Below are 18,736 nucleotides of genomic sequence, written 5' to 3' on the forward strand. Positions count from 1 at the left end.
GCTTTTTACTTCCATGTAAAGGGATATAGGATTGCAGCCCTGAGGAGCATTTTCGGGGCGGTGTCTTTTTCGAGGGGTTTAAAAAAGAAAACCTGTCCCTGAAAGGGAAGGTGGAGTTATGGGAGAGATTATCCAACTCTGAGCAGTCTTTTCAATTTACCCAAGAGATTCAAAAAAGGGGTGAAATGGGTCTGGAAAATTTTAATTTGGGGCATGACCTTTACTGGGTTACAGATCCTCTCCTTGGAGGCAACACTTAAATTTACTCTGAGTGAGCTATGCCATTGCCTAGATCTCTGCCCCAAGGCGTTTAGTCGTCAATAGATAATAAACTAGGGAAAGGAGAAGGCGGGCAAATATAGCTCTCTCATGTTAAATATATATACTGTGCAGTATTACTAAGGGCTCAGAATCCCACGAGAAGTAAATTATAGGAGGGATCATAATCCCACCTTGAAATCTGTGGGATTATCCCATTCAAAAACTACCCTAGAGCACCAGATGAACGCTTGGGGTGGTGAGTTAATAGCTAACCCGGCTCTTCTGATGGATTACTCGTGTGCAAGCCACCTTGGAAAAGTCTTCAATGCAGAAAAGCAGGATATGAATATTAATAATAGAACAAGACATCCCCCCTCCCATTGAGCTGACCCTGTTCACCTTCCCTTTGCCCCAATAAAAATGGGCACGTGTGTTTACAGAAGGGGGCATACACCTTTTCTCTATTGTGGCTTCCTGATTGCATTCTGAGTGTATTCTCAGTACAGTATCGCATCCCAGCGTCTTCCTGTATGGATCGTTCCCGGGATTGCCCTCCCTTTTTCTAAAACCTCTTCTCCCCCCTCACCCCTTGGTGTCAGGAGGACAGAAGGCAGAAGGATCAGGTGTGTGTGTGTGTGCCAGTAGCTCACGCAACCGGCCTCAAAAACTCCCAATAGCCCTCCTTCCTCCTCCTCCTCCACTTCCCCCTCCCTCAAGAATCCCTCCTCCCTCTCTCCTTTCTCATTCAAACGCAGCAACTCCTGTTGTGTCAGTTTTATCTTTTTCCTCCTCCTCCTCCGCCACCGCTAGGCAGAGGAGAACCAGCAGCAGGTAAAGAAACCCTCTTTCCAAAAATACACCTTATGAAAAGGTCTCCCAATGCTAGATTTCTTCCTCTTTCTTTTTTTTTTTAAACCCGCCTCCCTCTCCAAAAGAGGGAGGGCGATAGATGAGGAAGAGGAAATTTATAGATAGCTTCTTTGCTTCCTCTAAACTTCTTGCCGTGTGTGATTTCTGCCTCGTTTCTGCTGCCTGCAGCCTCTTTATCCCATCCTCTCTTTTTTTCCTTGTTCTTATCCAATTAGTGTTTGTGAAACTTCCATTGAGATATATTATTTCAGGACTCACTATGTCGATTTTAAAGGGTGGAGGGAGGAAAACGGAAGATCTCTTTGTGAGTAATGGATGTTCCTGGAAGCAAGGTTTGTAGTGTATGTATTGGACTCAAGATTGGGGAGGGGGAGGGTCAGATTTGCTAATGAAAAGTTTATTGATCTGTTTTGTCAGTTTCATTTTGAATGATTCTTATGCAGAATTTAATTATTGAGTATTTGATATACCTTTTTTCTTTAAAAAAATCTACAAACACTAATGGAGCAGATACTATTGTTTGTTTGTTTTTTAAAGGTGGGGAAAACTGTTTTGAAATAGCCTACCTACTTGGCTCTTGGCAGCAACAATAGAGTTTGCTAGAAGAATGTGAATTCATAAAGAGTAGCAGTATGATTTCACTTCCGTATGCTAATACCTTACCTGTGTATGGGAACAGATTAATTCTTTGCTAATCTGCTTCAGTTGGGGTGTGTTTGGTTTTGTTTGAGTCCAGAAATTCTATCGCCAAATGCAGCCTTTCGACATGCAATCCCATGAACCCCTGCTCACCTCCTCCCCCATGCTGTGTGAGAATCCCCTTGTGAGTATCTGAATTGAAGTGTAAGAGTTTTTGAAGTAATGGCCAGTATATTTTTCTGCTGGGCTTCCTCCTGAAAAAGCATTTGGATGTCATAATAATGTGGGTTTTGTTGTTCAGAAGTGCTGTTTAGAAGTTATATGGGAAAAAAGTCTGTTATGTTGTTTATTTTATAGAACTGTCCTTTCTAAAATGACCTTGAAACCTTTAAATTTCTCCTGAGGTGGAAGGGAGAAGGGTTAGCAGAAGAAAGAATCCAGTACATAGTGAAAAAGCAGAAATAGGAACTTAGGTTTGTAGATGAAGTGAAATTTTTTTACAAAAGAACATGAAAAGGGAAGTTTCTGTGTGTGAAAGAACAGAAGGAAATAACACACTTTCAAAGGAGGGGGGAAGATTTATTTATGCAGTTCTTCACAATGTATTAGGCCTTGAAATATTGCCTGATAAGATGAGGGAGGTTAAAAAAAAACACTAACATGCCAGATTACAAGCAAAATACCAGACATTGACTTGCTGACCGCTGCTTATGTTTTGCTGGCTATTTTTGTGTCTGCAAAGGTATCTGGGCACTGTGCTTGTAACAGTGGCTTGGAAATGTTTTCTCGCCTCCTTCAAGGGGTCTTGTGGAAATATTTTTTGGAAAAATAAGACAATGACTGTGCTCATGCCTGGATGTATTCTTGGGCAACAAGAGAGGACAGACTCAAGTAGGTTAAACTGCCTGCTTTGGAGGTGGGGGAAGGGAAGTGGGTGGAGTTTGATTCATTCCCCCCCATTACTTTTATGTAAATTGATGAGTCAGTATTTAAGATTTGTGATAGCAATGCCAGTTTGTCATTAGTCCTTTCTAGTAAGAGTATGTAACTATCTTTAACTTGAAAAATTCTAAAACGTTATTTGAAAATCTAATGGAGAAGGGGAAAGAAATCTTGATTTCTTGAATAGACAAGCTGGCCTTAAATTCCAGGTTATAACCAGGCATAACAAATAGCCCTAGTTGAGATAACTACAGTAGAATATTGAGTGAACTGACCTACCTGGTTATATTATCCAATGCAAAGTCCAAGAATTGATTTCATTTTTGTTTTTGTAGTAGTGATTGTGTGTGAATGCAGGCCGGCTGGCTTAGTTTTTTCTGTGTTACTTTGTTTTGTTTTTAGGTATTTTGGAAAAGGAGAATAGTGTTATGGGTGTTTTGTAATCTTTAATGTGTGCATATTGCTATTTCTCAATAGTGTGTTTTTTGTATAAGGTTGATTCAATTATGTCTTCATCGCTTTGGAGCTGCTTGAATGACTTGACATGAGATTAGATGCAACAAAAGAGAAGGCAAGAGAACAACAGCTGCCTTCCAGTTCTGAGGCACTATTACTCTTAGCAGGAAGGCATTTTATCTGTTAGTGCTGTGTTGTCAGGTTTAAATGTTAAATATTTATATTCCTGTGAAAGGGTGTTAGACTACACTTATGTAAAAACACATACACACCCTTGGTATTTAGAGCTTTTCAAAAAGGTGATGGCATATATTTGTGTCTTCTTATAGATCTGATCTTAAAATACTGAATCATCCTAACTTTTTAACAGTGCTGCTTTTTTGGCTGGAAAAAAAACACCACTAGTTTGTACTTGCTCAGTTGCTGTGTGGTAAGAACTTTTTAAGGTGTGGCTTTAATAGCAGCTGACGATTCTTGCTGGGAAACAAGTCTTATTTTTGGTATGCATGTCTCTGGAAATTCTATGAAGCAAAATTACACCACTGAATATCCTTTTCATAGAAGGAATTGACTTTAAACTGATTAATGGAGGACCTTTTTCCATGAAGTTTATCCATGTTATCTGAAAGAAAATAAAGACCATTGTGTGTGCCCCCCCTACCCCAAACTCTGTATGTGGCATGCATATTTTAAAGTAGAAGTCCTTTTTCTACAAAGATACAATGCAATAACTGTCTCATGACCCAGAGATGGTGGGGTTTTCTGATTGGAATGGTGTGGCTTCTGTTTTTTTGAACACAGGTTACAGTAACTCATTTTTGAGTAGATGAAGAACCATTATCTGGATTTGTTTTAATTAAAAGCCTGTTATTTATAAACTTCTGGTTTCAAAAAAAGTATAATTGAAAAGGAAATATTTATAGGGATTTTATTAGGATGGCTACTGACTCTTTCATTGAATTAGATTCCAGATGGAGAGCTAGGGATGGCTTGGAATATCTCCTTTGTTTTGGTGACGAATGGAATGGCTTGGGGGGGGGGAGGTGACTGGAAGAAACAAGGTACTGTTGATTACTAACTTAACTGATTTGTTTCATCTGAGGTTTCTTTATCAAGCTCTCAGTCTCTTCATACTAATCTACATTACTTAGGACTCTTTCTGTAACTTGCATCTACCACATTGCATTAGTTCAATATTTGTTTCAACTGTATACAAAACCACTGTGAAAAGCATGTTCCTTATGCTAATTATATTACTTTGAAGTAAGTCCTGCTCTTTTTAGTGTGATGTACTTCCAAATAGTGTGTAAAGCATCAAGGCGCAAATTATTGCATAGTTTCCTAGGAGTTGGAAGGGAATTACAAATCTCATTTTGTTTTTTTTGTTTTTTGGATGGTTAATAGTGGTATAAAATTGTGGCTTCATAATTAAACTTCATATGTTGAAGAAATAGTAATAAATATAATTTAATCTTTTAAAACATTAGCAGGAGAAGAGAGAACTTACTTTCATATAGTTGAAATGATGTACACACCACAGAATAGACTAAATAATAATGGTTAAAATGTATTGCTAATTCACATTGGGGCTAATGTCCTGTCCTTTTCCTATATTTAAAATGACTAAGCTTTCCTATCTTTAGGCAAATTTGAGAAAGAAGCTTAACCTTTGGATTTACTTGTTTCTACAACTAAAGGATCTTGGACTGTAGTTTTCTTATTTATCTTATGTCATCCTTTCTAGTTCAGCTTTCTGTTTAAATGTAGAAAATCAGCAAAAATTTCTGCCACAGCGGGGCTGCCATTACTAAGCTTACAAGCCCTCCTTTATTCTCATTCTCTTGATTAGAGCATCAGGAGTCCAATACAATTGGTCCCTCCAACTCTCTCCTTCACATAATTACATTTGCTACGCCTTTGGCATAGAGGATATTTGTTCATAATGAACACTTTTTAGCATTTTTAATGACTCACAACTTTTGTGAAGACTTCTAGCAAATAAAAATTAGCAGTGAAGTAACACAAAAAAGTACAAGTAAAATGGTAGACAATCTCTTCAGATATGAATCAATGGATATCATGTATTTGTAATTGTGTTTATAGAGTTTCTGAACCTTAGAAGTGGAGTGAGCAATCTGTACAGCTTGTGTGTGTAAATATGGCTTAACAGTTGTAAATTAAAGTTTACTAGCCCAAAACTAGTGAGCTGGCAACACTTCTATTTATGTTCCTACTTGTAGTCTGTGGCCACATGTGGTTGTTCTTAAAGTGCTTTCTCTTTGTGTGTGTGTGTGTGTGAGTGTGATCAGAGTTAGTTGAATTCTTGCTTTTTACTTTAAAAAAGATTGGTGCATAATAAACTTAAAGGAATATTTTTCTCTAAGCAAGACATCCTTGGGTCTGTCCAAGAATTGGAAGAACTCCAAGATTAAGAATGTCTCCTTTTTCAACGTCTATGAGCTGTTTGCAGCAGCCATATCAGCAATTTTAGTTTAAAATCCTTAGATGACATAGCAAAAGTAGTCAGTAAATAGTACTTACTGAGTGGTGTGTGCACATGTGGGTGTTGGGTAAAAGCTATTTTTCCAACACTAACTTAAATTTGTCTATATTCACTTTATAGTAGTGTATTACTTTTCTGCAAACAGTTCTTGACAGTTTGGGTAACGTGACAAACCTCTGCCTTTTAGCCACTAGAGCTGATGAAAAAAGACTTTTCAATACTCAAAATACTCAGCTTGGTTTAGAATTTGTAGAACTTGCTATCAAGACACAGTCTGCACACTTACATGGCAAGTAAGTGTCACTGAACATAGGTGGGATTTTAAATTAACATGTCTAGAATTTCTCAGGGTCCTTGTCCACAAATTTTAAGTCTGACGACTTTGTTCCAGACACATTGTTCAGAAGCTTAATAAATCATGAGGGATATAAACGTCTAAAAACTCAATATAGTACTGTACTGGTGTGCTAAAATTGACCTACACAAAAAAATGGGGTTAGAGTCTTGTTGACAGTCAGTGACTGCTTTTGGTTGCTTCTCATTTCTAGATATAAACTAAAAGAATATTAATTTAGTCTTTCATCAATTAAAGGATTGTGTTAGCCACTACAGTACTTTAAAATTCAGATCATCATATTGTCCTTCCTTCATAAACATATCTTGTTTATTGGTGTCACAGAGAAAACTAGGAAAAAGAACTTGGAATAAAACCAAATTCATTGCAAAATTTTCACATGACACTTAGATGTATATAGACACATCATAGCCATAGAGTGCAGTACTGTAAATCATTTAATAGGAATTCTTTGTATCTTGTTTCTAGGGATGCCTGGGCTCTGACTACACAGATGCCTTGAATGTTACATTGAACATATAATTATAATTTTAATACTTGTGAAAGCTGGGTGACTATATGAATGGTTGGTGAACTGCTTGTAGCATATATCGTGGTGCAAGGGAGGGAAGGAGGGATTAACCATTTTAATGAGTTGTGGGTCACTTGGTCAAGGCATAGAAACTAGTACTGTTGCCCTCTTATCATGGCGGGATGGGCATAACAGTCCTCTCAAAGGACAAACTAAACAGCTTGTTAAATATTAATTGTACTGCACTTTCAGTGAGATGATGACTTGAAATTACCTGGGGGCTGATTCATGTAGGGAGGCAATGTGAATGTTTGCAATAGCTTCATTTAAATTAATAAAAATGGGAGGGGGCAATAATAATTCAAATATTAACTTGAATATATCTTAATCTGCTAAATCATCAGAGCAGTTCTAATCTCTGAATATCTCCACATTCAGCCTTATTTTGTTTCTGACAGATACATGTAAGCATATTGATTTTAGAATTGCAATCTTTCTGCACTTGCTGAATTATTCTGGTAGAGATCCCCAGCTATCTTTTCTGTAATGAGTGAAAGTTACCACTTCAGAGGGATAAATTTATTTTGTGTCTCCCTAAGTAATGAAGGCGCTGATTACTCTACCAGTTAAAACTGGCTGTGGGAATCAAACATCTAAATAGGTTTGTCACATTAAAAGTAGCAAATTTCTGTACCTATCAGAAACTGGCATTTTAAAAACAGGTGAAGCAGTCAAAGATCTGATTTATTCACCTGTAGTGTGAAGTGGTATGATCTGGCAGCAGACTAATTCTATGATGCTACTGATCACTTGGCTCTTAATTAAACTATTATATTGTATGCCAAGCCTGTTTTACATTTGACAGAGAGCCAGTTAACACATCCAATGAATAAAGTGGCACAGAATTCTTGCAATTAACTATTTGGACTGCAAATGATGAATTGTATACTGCCCCATGTGGGGAGGAAACCCCCTCACTTCATAGGCCACATTGGGGAAAATGATAGGCTGCAGTCATCTCTCTGATAAATGTTTAAATGCAGTTGTTGTTCCAAACAGAGTAGATAAGTTGAGTGAACTGGACTTGTTAACACTTACCAAGAACCACTGAGACTAGAGGAGATTAATAATTGGTTTAGGCCACTGTTTTCCATGAGCAAGGCATTTTGACATGCAGTACAATTCCAAAGCACGATTCACTATCAATGGCAGATAATTTATTTAAATGTGTATATTGGTCTGACAGAGCAACTAAACATACTGATTCTTAGTGCTGTTCTGCCTTAAGAGTAGCTGTTGCTAGTTTATGCATGTGTAAGTCAAATTGTGTAATTTATAGTGGTAAAATGCCACTAACTAACAAGGCACTGGTTGCATTATAAGGCATGTACCCAATTACACAACAGGTGTGCACGTAGTAATGCAAGTGGTGTCTTGTTAGTGGCAGTTCACCACAGTGGATTAAGCAGTTTACTTTATATGTGCATAAATCACCAAATAGTGATGAGCCAGTCTTGGGTTTGCAAATATTCTTGCTCTTTGGAGTCTCAAAGATTAGGCTATTCCATGTTAAAAAAAAATTACCCTCTGAAGTATAATAATAAAATTGCTTCAGTATATAAACGGACTCTTCTACATTGGGTAAGGATCTTCATAGGGAATCATTTCTTCTGATCATAGAATTATATCTGATGAGTGTTTAAAAGAGTTTGATGGCACTATTAAAATAATTGTTTTCAAAAAGGGGGAAGGTACATTATATGTGTAAAATATTGTCATAGCAGGCTTATCTGGGAAAATAAATTTGTGAACTCCTGTTCATGAAACAAAGCAAAGTTTTTTTTTTTAAAAAGCATACTGTTTATATACCACTCTGTAGTGCTTAAAGCTACACATTGCCCCCACAATGAACTGGATACTCAGTTTACTGAACTGAGAAGGAAGGAAGGTTGAGTCAACCTTGAACCACTACTTGAGCCTGGGATTAAACTCAGGTGGTGAGTAGAGTCTTCGCTTCAGTACTGCAGTTTCACGACTGCACCACAAGACTCTTCATAGAGAGAGTGGGAAAATTTTGCCTAAGATGCAGAAGTATTTAGGTGCTTCTTAATGTTGCATGGCACAGACTTCCTTCCAAAGTAAGGAAATTGTAAGATCATTGCACTATTTAAGAATCTTGCCAACTTGAATGCTTGCACACCAGGAGAATCTCTTTTTTAAAAAAGAGAACATGTGCCATATACCAGAGGTCCCCAACCCCAGTCCACGGCCTGGTGCCGGTCCACGGCCTGAGCCAGACTGGGCCGCAGAGACAGACCTCCCACACACACTGCCCCCACACACAGCCTGTTTGTACCTGTGCGTGAGCACTGTGCCGCCCCTTTGTGCATGTACATGAGTGTGTTTGCACCCACATGAGCACCCCTGCTCCTTTGCACACAAGCGTGCCCACACGAGATGCCCCACCTTCCCCAGCCAGTCTGCTGAGCTAAAAAGTTTGGGGACCGCTGCCATATACTATACAGGAGAGGACTGAAATTACGGCAATTCTTTTTTTCTCTCCCTCTTACAAATAAATTGTTACTAAGTAATAATATGTCCTAGAGTTCACTTAGATGAGTACTGTATAGTTTTCATCAACATTAATGTTTCACTTTCTAATTCTGAAATATTTTAACAGTATACTTTTATGGTTTCACATATAATGAGACTGTTTCAGATGTAATCTGTATAATTATGCCCCCACTTTCTAATATGCAATAATTGGGTGGCTAATCTATACATCCTATAAGAGACAGAAGAGAGGTTTTAGCTGTTGGTTTTTGCCCTGGGTCAGGTTGACTGAATTAACTGGAATGAGCTGGAACTACCAGTCCTTTTTTTAAAAAATTTCATTTTTGTGGAACTTCCAGTCCTAATTAGAATGTGGCTTGTTCAGAACTGCACACAGATATACTTTGTCATGAGACTATCCCTGCACAACCATACTCTTTTCTCTGAATCTTGGGGGGGGGGGGGGGAGCAGATGAGATAAAAATAAACTAAGATAAAGGAGACGTGATTTAATATGAAGTTCTGCAACCTCTTTTTCATGAATCTTAGGCACATTACATACTGTATCATGAACAGTTTCTAGCTATTAATTGATAGTTATTTCCTGCAGGTAACTGTTATGTTGATATAAATGGGTGATAGGGTCAGAGATAGAGAAGGAGAGGTTGCAAGTGTTAATTGGGCTAGTACAGGTTACAAATTCCAGTAGAAAATTAAACACACACCTCACACCCAATAACAGTCCACAAAAGCACAATGCAAACTACTTATGCAAGTTTTTTGTTAGTTGTAAAATACAACATTCACTCCTTTATCCCACAGTCACTTGGGGATGAGAGACAAATTAAGCAATTTCTATGGATCTTGTTCAGTGCACCCCAAAAGACAGAATATGTGGAGAAGAGAAATCTTTGGTCTCTTGTGTGTACTGATTTGGTTTAAATGGCAGCTTAAATATTTATAGATACAATTTGTTTTAAGGTGGATGTAGGACTGGCATTTAGCCAGATTATTTTTACTGAATATCTGAATATCATGTGCTAGAAGACATATGTATTTGTCTATAATATTTAGTTTAAACAAGACTGCAGCATCATTTGGTACATAACACTCTGTGTATGTAGTTACATGGCACTTTTTAAGAACTGGCAAATGCGTAGTATAATCTCTTCTGGATTAGAGTATGCTTTGTTTGATGTGTAAAGTGTTAGTTGGCAGAAGTTATTAATATGCCTCCACACAGCTATAGTTAGTTGGTGAAAGCAATGCAAACTGTAAGAAAATAATAATTAAAAGGGCAGTAGTAGGTCTATGACATGGCACCAGTCTACCCTGTTTCCCTGAAAATAAGACAGGGTCTTATATTATTTTTTGCTCCAAAAAACGCATTAGGCCTTATTTTCAGGGGATGTCTTATTTTTTCATGTCCAACAATCTACAGTTATTCAAATACAGTCATGTCATCTTCTTCTGGTTGCTGCACAATGATGGAGGGTGGGGTTTCACTTAACTGGGGCTTATTTTTGGGGTAGGGCTTATATTACGAACATCATGAAAAATCATGCTAGGGCTTATTTTCAGGTTAAATTAGTTTTAGGGGAAACAGAAATGGGTCAATTTCAGTTTAGCTGTTGTCAGAGGGAAAGGAACCTTTCAGTTAAGTCCATATTAAATTTGCTGATCCTCAAACAGATTATTGTGAAAAAAAATAGAATTTCTTAGCCAATTTGATTTGGTTTTGGATGGAACTAGGTTGGCTAGTTTCTTTCTTACAAAATGGAGAGAAGGAAAATATTAATCACACAGTGACTATTGCTGTGAATCTTGCTCTTTCAGTGTATATATACTTGGGAGATATGTAGAAATATAGATTACACAATTTTATATACCCGGTTTCTATAAATGTACATTTAAACAGCTGGTAGAACTAAATAAAGGAAACATGATCTACTACCATCAGTTGAAATTTTGACCTATTGTGGGTTTGTTTTCTAGAAACAGCTAACAGCAAATCCTGTTTCATTCATCTGACAAAATCAGTTCTGGTTCATGAAATGTATGCAACCGTAAATCTTAATCTGCTACAGCCAGAAATGTGTGGTGGAAAAATTTCCTACACTATATATTCCCGTGATTTTTTTTCCCCTACATCATATATACTCTTCTCATGTGGTGGAAAAGATACTGCAATGTATGGCTGTTTTCCAGAATTGCCATAAGGGTTCTAAGCATTCCACCAACAGCAGCTTCTTGTGAAAGGAACTACGTACAGTACTGTACAAGGCTTTCAGTTTAACAAAGATGGAAAAGAGGGAATAGACTAAAGTGAACACTGCTAAGCTTGTTTCTGTATTGTACAGTCTCTTCTTTCTCAATAACAAATACAAATAGTTGAGACAAAATGTGAGAAGTTCTCTGCACCCAAGACTCACATCCATCTTTTAGTGAAATAGGAAGTTCATCTAGTTGTACTGAATCAGATTTTTCTTAGTTTGAAATAGAACGGAAAAGTAGTGCAGAGTGTGTGTGAATGAAGGTACTGAAGGTACTACGTACAGCAAAAGAGTAGTTAACTGTTGATACATCAGGTACAGTGTTCTTTCAGTATGTTTCCTTAGAAAAATAGTGTTCTTTCAGTTGTGAAATGTTTGTTAAACATAAGGGAAGTATGTTATTCTTTTCACATTATTACAAATATTCTCGTGAAATAATGTCCAAAAAAAAAAAACTTTGAATGTGTTTGGATATAACATTTACACCAAATCATCCGAGTAAGGAACAGTTCGATATTTCCAATTGGAAACTTAAAAATACAACATAAAATGAAAATGTAATTAAAATGTAATGCACTTTCAACAGGGTGTGGCTGACAGTGAGTTTAAAACATACAGTGATATTTGCATGGGGTGGCTTTGCTGTATGACCAATGTGTTATCAGATCATTCTGAAGTTAAAATTATGGAGCTTCTACAAATGATTGCATACGGGCTAGAGAATCAAATGACCAGACTTCAAAATTATTATGTTTTGATCTCTTCTGCATCTGTAACAGAATGTACACCTTCATTTCCTTGCAAAACAGTGATTTTAATGTCTTAAAATGGATTGTAACCTTTTAAATCAAATACTCTTTAAGTATATTTGTACAAACACAAGAATAAAATATTCCAAACTAGATTGTGTATAAGTCCTACAGAAACCGTAGACTACAGTATCAATATCATATTTAATACCCCTCTAAAAAGGAGACATTACTTTATGCCTAGAGCACTTTCCTCTCAGAATGTTGTCATACAAAATATTAATTTGAGAAAATAGTTTTGAAGAAGTTTGATACAGAACATTTATTCCTTTTATTGCCTTCTATTTGAATGCTTTTCAGCTGTTCTTCTATATGATTTCATAAACATGGAAATCTAACCAGATTATATGAAGATACCTTTTAGTACAGAATGCAATCTAATTCTTAACTCTCAAATTTAAATTGTATATAATGAATAGACTTCCTAGAGAGTAAGAGTATTTTTACTATTGTTCCTCATTATTCTATTTTGGTGTAGAACACTTCTCAGTGAGATGTAGGAAGGTATTGTGATGTATAGTGAGTTTTGACTCCTTACAAATGCATCTTAATTGTTCCAAGATTTATATGTTTTCCAGTTTATGTTATGTTCTTAACTGTACTATCAACTCTAAACTAAAATGTCTTCATTCAAACAGATACAGGCTTTGTTCACACTTATGCCTTTTAATGAATCACTCTCTTAAGCCTTCCATAACTTAGAGTGGCTGAGAGACACCAGGAAGTTACTTTCCAACTGTTTTGCTGTCTGAAGCCAGCTGTTTTGCTTGCAGTTGTTATGGGGAATAGCAGCAGATGGCAGAGAGAACAGAGAAGGAAAATGGCAGGGGAAGAGCTTTCTTTTTTGTCTGAAAAACTGTGATCATGCAGAAAGGTTACCAGGGTATAATCTATTCTGCACCAAAATACAGGTGAGTTGGGGACTGGAATGACAATCTCCTTAAGACTCCTGATTATTCTCAGAACTGATGCAACGTACAAGCTTTGGGAAGCTTTTGTAACATAGTGTCTTGTTGCTGAAAGGCTAACATGTAAACTCGGTATAGTCAGATGAAAAACTCCAGTTTACTTTAAGCTGAAGCTGTGCTATTGATGCTTGAATCAACATGTAAAACTGCCCTTATGTCATTAAAATGTCTTTTTCTTGTACAGGTGTATTGTGCAGTCTAAAACAAGTATTTCAGTGTCCTTTTAAATTGTGAGTAGAGTATTTATTGGGCATTACATTGGCAGGTCAAAAATAGGAGAGAATGCCAGGTCATAATTAAGCAATACTTACAGGGCAATCTGTTCTTCATAACTTTCAGAAAAGTGTTCTGGAATTAAGTACATTGGTTGTGGTTTGTGAAGCTGTTCTGGAATTCATGTCATACCTTTTCAAATAAAGGATACCGGGCATCTGACAATTGTACCTGTAACAGCACTGTAGTACATTATTATTAAAGCTATCTAGAAGTCTCTGTTCATCAGCATAATGTATGTAAATGTAATTTTTATCACCAAATGTACCTTCCCTTGCATAATTACGATGACTTCATAAGTATGTAAATAGCAACTAGTAACAAACACATATATTTAATGTATTTGAAATTGATTTGCCAGCAGTAGAACAGGAACATATACTCCCCTCCCCATACCACAGAATGGTGATCTCAGATTATGTAAGAACTTCTAAAGCCTTGTTTTACAAAATGGAAGCTTAACAAAGTGAGACAGTGTGATAAGATGGCATAGAGTAGGACTCCAGAGATTGGATTTTGAATCCCCATTCCATGTATGGACACTCAGAAGGGTGTGGCAATATTAAACTATTCCTTCATGTCCTTTCAAAATTGTATTCTGGTTGCTATACAGTGGACCCTTGACTTACAGACGGCTTGACTTACAGACTTTTTGAGTTACAGACTTCTCTGGCCGCAAAATTTAGGTTTGACTTGCAGACTGAGATTTGACTTACAGACCAGAAAAAAACCAAAATGGAACAAAAACGGCCTGTTAGGGGATTAATCGGTTTTCAATGCACTGTAGGTCAATGGAGACTTGACTTACAGACTTTTTGACTTGAGAACCGCCTTCCAATACGGATTAAGTTCTCAAGTCAAGATCCCACTGTACATCAAAAGTAACTTGACTGTACCAAACAACAAATGTAACAAAACTCTGCAGATCAGAGAAATACAGTATAAGTATAGAGTAGCCTTTTTTTGCAGTGAGGGTCCTGCTAACAAGAATTGTTTCTACTAGCTGTAAACACAATTGTATTATATAGTATACTTCCCCAATCTGGTTCCTTCCAGATGTTTTGGACTTCCTTAATTGCTTACCTACCATTTCCAAAATATTTCTCACAGGCTGGGGAAAGCTGCATATAAGAAGGAGGTTTGTAGAAATAATATAGGAAAGTATAAGATACATTTGCAAAGGACTGCAAATATTTTAAACGTTTAGTTCCATAACTGAATACTTAAGTAAAAAAGTAGTAAATGTTTTCATGAAATGGGGGGATGAGAGAAAAAAATATTACTATATTTTTTTTTAGTGCTGCGGTGTACTGTCAGTAGCTCTTATCTAGATGTTAACTTTCCCTGTACAGTGAATATAGAATGAATCTGGATTGTGTGATAGCTAAGGGAAAGAAACTACTGTTTAAGAAAATGTGAACAAAATAAACCACTAATTTTGGAGGATAACATTTGATATATACCAGTCTGAATATCACTGATCTGGTGAGGAGGAACTTGTGGTTACTTGTGAGATTGAAGAGAGATGAGAAACATTTTGAGGACTATTTCTAAGCTGTATATTATACAATGAATTATTACTGCATGTGTCAAATATGCACTATATCAGTATTTCATTACTAGAATTTGGCATTGTTTGATGTCTTGAATGTGCATATTGCATTATGAGAATTTAGTAAAGTAATTTTGAAATTGGAGTTTATTTGTTTAAATGTATATTGTCTTATCTCTTTAAAACTGTGCTACTTAAGTATCACGCAGAGAGAAGCATACTAAGATTTTCTGTTACGGCTCTGGTTTCAGACCCTGTATTGTTTATACAAATATATCAAGAGGCTTCCAACAGAGGTCCACAAACCTATTTGCTGTATCTGTAGATTGTCCCCTCCACAGGTATGGAGCAGTGATCTTTGCCATCCTTCTTTTTTCCTAAAACAGCGGTGTGAAGCAAGTGTGCCCTCTTCTGAGGACTTTGTAGAGGTGAAAATGATCACTGCATATCCCGGATGCTGGGCACAGTTGACAAAAAGAGGTACATTTGTGGATCCTCAAATCCTTTTCTTTATTGAAATTGGACATGCCTCCAGTTCTTGGAATAAATCAGATTAAATATGAGAGGAATTGAAGAATGATGTCCGAAGCTAAATACAGTGATAAAACTCAGCACATATTTTGGTTGGCAATTGTTTGGCATATTAGGGGAACAAAGTTTTCTGATGCGTTATGGGTAAATGCTTAACAAAATGAGGATAGAATATCACAATTAAGACAAAAAAATTTTCAAGAGACTTGATAAAATCTACTAGAGTAGAGGTGGAGGATGACTGATTGAACCATTGCTTTTGAAAGTCTCTGAAAAAGCCCTGAGTGCTAATTACTTTATTTTCCTGACAGAATCTTACAGGCTGAAGTGTTTAAAATAAAATGAGAATCTTTTCTTCCATTTATCAGGATACCTAGACATTTTTAAATGTAAGTGTGGACACACTATGATAGATGAATTCAAATCACACAGTTTTTAAAAAGAGGTCCATCCAGTGGTGCAGTGGTCTCCAACCATTTTGATACCAAGGACCAATTGGGGGGAACGTGCATGGGGGTGGGACACCCTACATGTGCACACATGTGTGAAGAAGCAGTGTTTGCTTGCATTGGCACACAGGCACTCGCGCACATGCGCAAAGGGAATGGGGCAGTTGTGTGGCACACACACACACACACGAACAAAGGGGTGGGGTGCTCACAGGGCACCCATGCGCACTCGCACACATGCACGAAGGGGCTGTGGGGGGGAGCGCATGGGGCGGAAGATTTGTGTCTGCGGCCCGGTCCAGCCAAGGCCACGGACCAGCACCAGGCCGCAGACCAGTGGTTGGGTACCCCTGCAATAGTGTACACAGGTTTCCTTTGTCTGTGAAGCCATGATCTGAAATCTTATCTGTCACTTTTGTTGTTGTTGTTTAGTCATTAAGTCATGTCAGAGTCTTCGTGACCCCATGGCCCAGAGAACGCCAGGCCCTCCTCTCTTCCATTGCCTCCCAGAGTTTGGTCAAATTCATGTTGGTAGCTTTGATGATACTGTCCAACCATCTCGTCCTCTGTCATCCCCTTCTCCTCTTGCCTTCACACATTTCCAACATCAGGGTCTTTTCCAGGGAGTCTTCTCTTCTCATGAGATGGCCAAAGTATTGGAGCCTCAGCTTCAAGATCTGTTGTTCCAGTGAGCACTCAGGGTTGATTTCCTTCAGAATGGATAGGTTTGTTCTCTTTGCAGTGCAGGGGACTCTCAAGAGTCTCCTCCAGCACCACAATTTAAAAGCATAAATTCTTCAGCGGTCAGCCTTCCTTATGGTCCAGCTCTCACTTCCACACATCGCTACTGGAAAAACCATAGCTTTGACTATGCAGACCTTTGTCGGCAAGGCAATGTCTCTGCTTTTTAAGATGTTGTCTATAGGTTTGTCAATGCTTTCCTCCCAAGAAGCAGGTGTCTTTTAATTTCATGGCTGCTGTCACCATCTGCAGTGATCATGGAGCCCAAGAAAGTAAGATCTGTCACTGCCTCCATATCTTCCCCTTCTCTTTGCCAGAAGGTGATGGGACCATTGGCCATGATTTTAGTTTTTTTGATGTTGATCTTCAGACAATTTTTTGTGCTCTCCTCTTTCACCCCCATTACAAGGTTCTTTAATTCCTCCTCACTTTCTGCCATCAGAGTGGTATCATCTGCATATCGGAGGTTGTTGATATTTCTTCTGGCAATCTTAATTCTGGCTTGGATTCATCCAGTTCAGCCTCTCACATGATGTATTCTGCATATGTTAAATAAGCTGGGAGACAATATACAGCCTTGTCGTATTCCTTTCCCAATTTTGAACCAATCAGTTATTCCATATCCAGTTCTAACTGCTGCTTCCTGTCCCACGTATAGATTTCTCAGGAGATAGATAAGGTGGTCAGGCACTCCAATTTCTTTAAGAACTTGCCATAGTTTGCTGTGGTCCACACAATCAAAGGCTTTTGTGTCGTCAATGAAACAGAAGTAGATGTTTTATTTATTTATTTATTTATTTATTTATTTATTTATTTATTTTATTTATATGCCGCCCACTCTACCCAGAGGTCTCTGGGCGGCTTACAATAATTAAAATTCAATACAATAAGATGATTAAAATACAATTATAATACAATTAAAATACAATTAAAATTGCCATCATCAGGACCCACAGTTGTTATTTCAATTAAAAGCCTTCTGGAACAGGAAGGTTTTGACCTGGCGCCGAAATGTCATCAACGTCGGCGCCAGACGGATTTCAGTTGGGAGGGCGTTCCATAGTCTGGGGGCAGCTGCCGAAAAGGCCCTTTGTCTACAAGCCATCCCTCTTACCTCTTTGAGGGATGGCTCTTTCAAAAGGGCCCCCTGGCTAGATCTTAACTGCCGGGTAGGCTCATATGGAAGGAGGCGGTCCTTCAAGTATCCAGGGCCCAAGCCGTTTAGGGCTTTATATGTCAAAACAAGCACTTTGAATTGGGCTCGGGCAGCAACTGGTAACCAATGTAAATTGAACAGAATTGGCTTGATGTGATCTCTAGCGGCTCCACCACTCACCAGCCGCGCAGCTCGATTCTGGACCAGTTGCAGTCGCCGGACCGTCTTCAAAGGCAGCCCCACATAGAGCGCATTGCAATAATCTATACGAGATGTTACCAGTGCGTGTGTAACTGTCATGAGACTCCGCTCGTCCAGGTAGGGCCGCAGCTGGTATAATTTCCGCAGCTGAAGGAAGGCGCCTCTGGCCACCGAGTCCACCTGGGCTTCCAAAGTTAGACTGGGGTCCAGGAGCACCCCCAGGCTGCGGACCCTGTCCCTTAGGGGGAGTGTAACCCCATTCAGGGCAGGGAAATGGCCCTCCAACCTGTCCGGCGAAGCACCCACTAACAGCACTTCCGTCTTGTCTGGATTGAGTTTCAATTTATTAACCCTCATCCAGTCCATTATCAGGTCCAGACACGAGTTCAGCACAGAAACCGCCTCACCTGGATTGGTGGAAAACGAGAGGTAGAGCTGAGTGTCGTCAGCATATTGCTGACTCCTCAGCCCAAACCTCCTGATGACCTCTCCCAGCGGTTTCATGTAGATGTTAAACAGCATGGGGGACAGTATCGAGCCCTGAGGAACCCCATGACATAAATGCCATGGGGCAGAGCAACTGTCCCCCAGCACCACCTTCTGGACACGGTCAGCTAGGAAGGAGCGGAACCACCGTAAAACAGTGCCCCCAACTCCTAACCCAGCCAGCCTATCCAGAAGGACACCATGGTC

At 38.4% G+C, this 18,736-nt stretch overlaps 1 protein-coding gene across 2 annotated transcripts in view; it reads left to right on the forward strand.

Moving 5' to 3' along the window:
• Positions 1-977: 977 nt before the first annotated feature.
• Positions 978-18,736, forward strand: part of ZNF217 (zinc finger protein 217) — a 42,372-nt gene continuing 24,613 nt past the window's right edge. The window contains exon 1 of one of the 2 annotated variants that reach the window (XM_078392165.1): positions 978-1,092. The gene's annotated coding sequence lies outside the window, so the exon portion shown is untranslated. Of the gene's footprint in view, positions 1,093-1,124; positions 1,464-18,736 lie in introns of those variants that run through there. The other variant, XM_078392164.1, reaches the window with a different exon arrangement.

This window comes from Pogona vitticeps, chromosome 4, assembly GCF_051106095.1.
Source record: "Pogona vitticeps strain Pit_001003342236 chromosome 4, PviZW2.1, whole genome shotgun sequence".
NCBI classification, from domain to species: domain Eukaryota; kingdom Metazoa; phylum Chordata; class Lepidosauria; order Squamata; family Agamidae; genus Pogona; species Pogona vitticeps.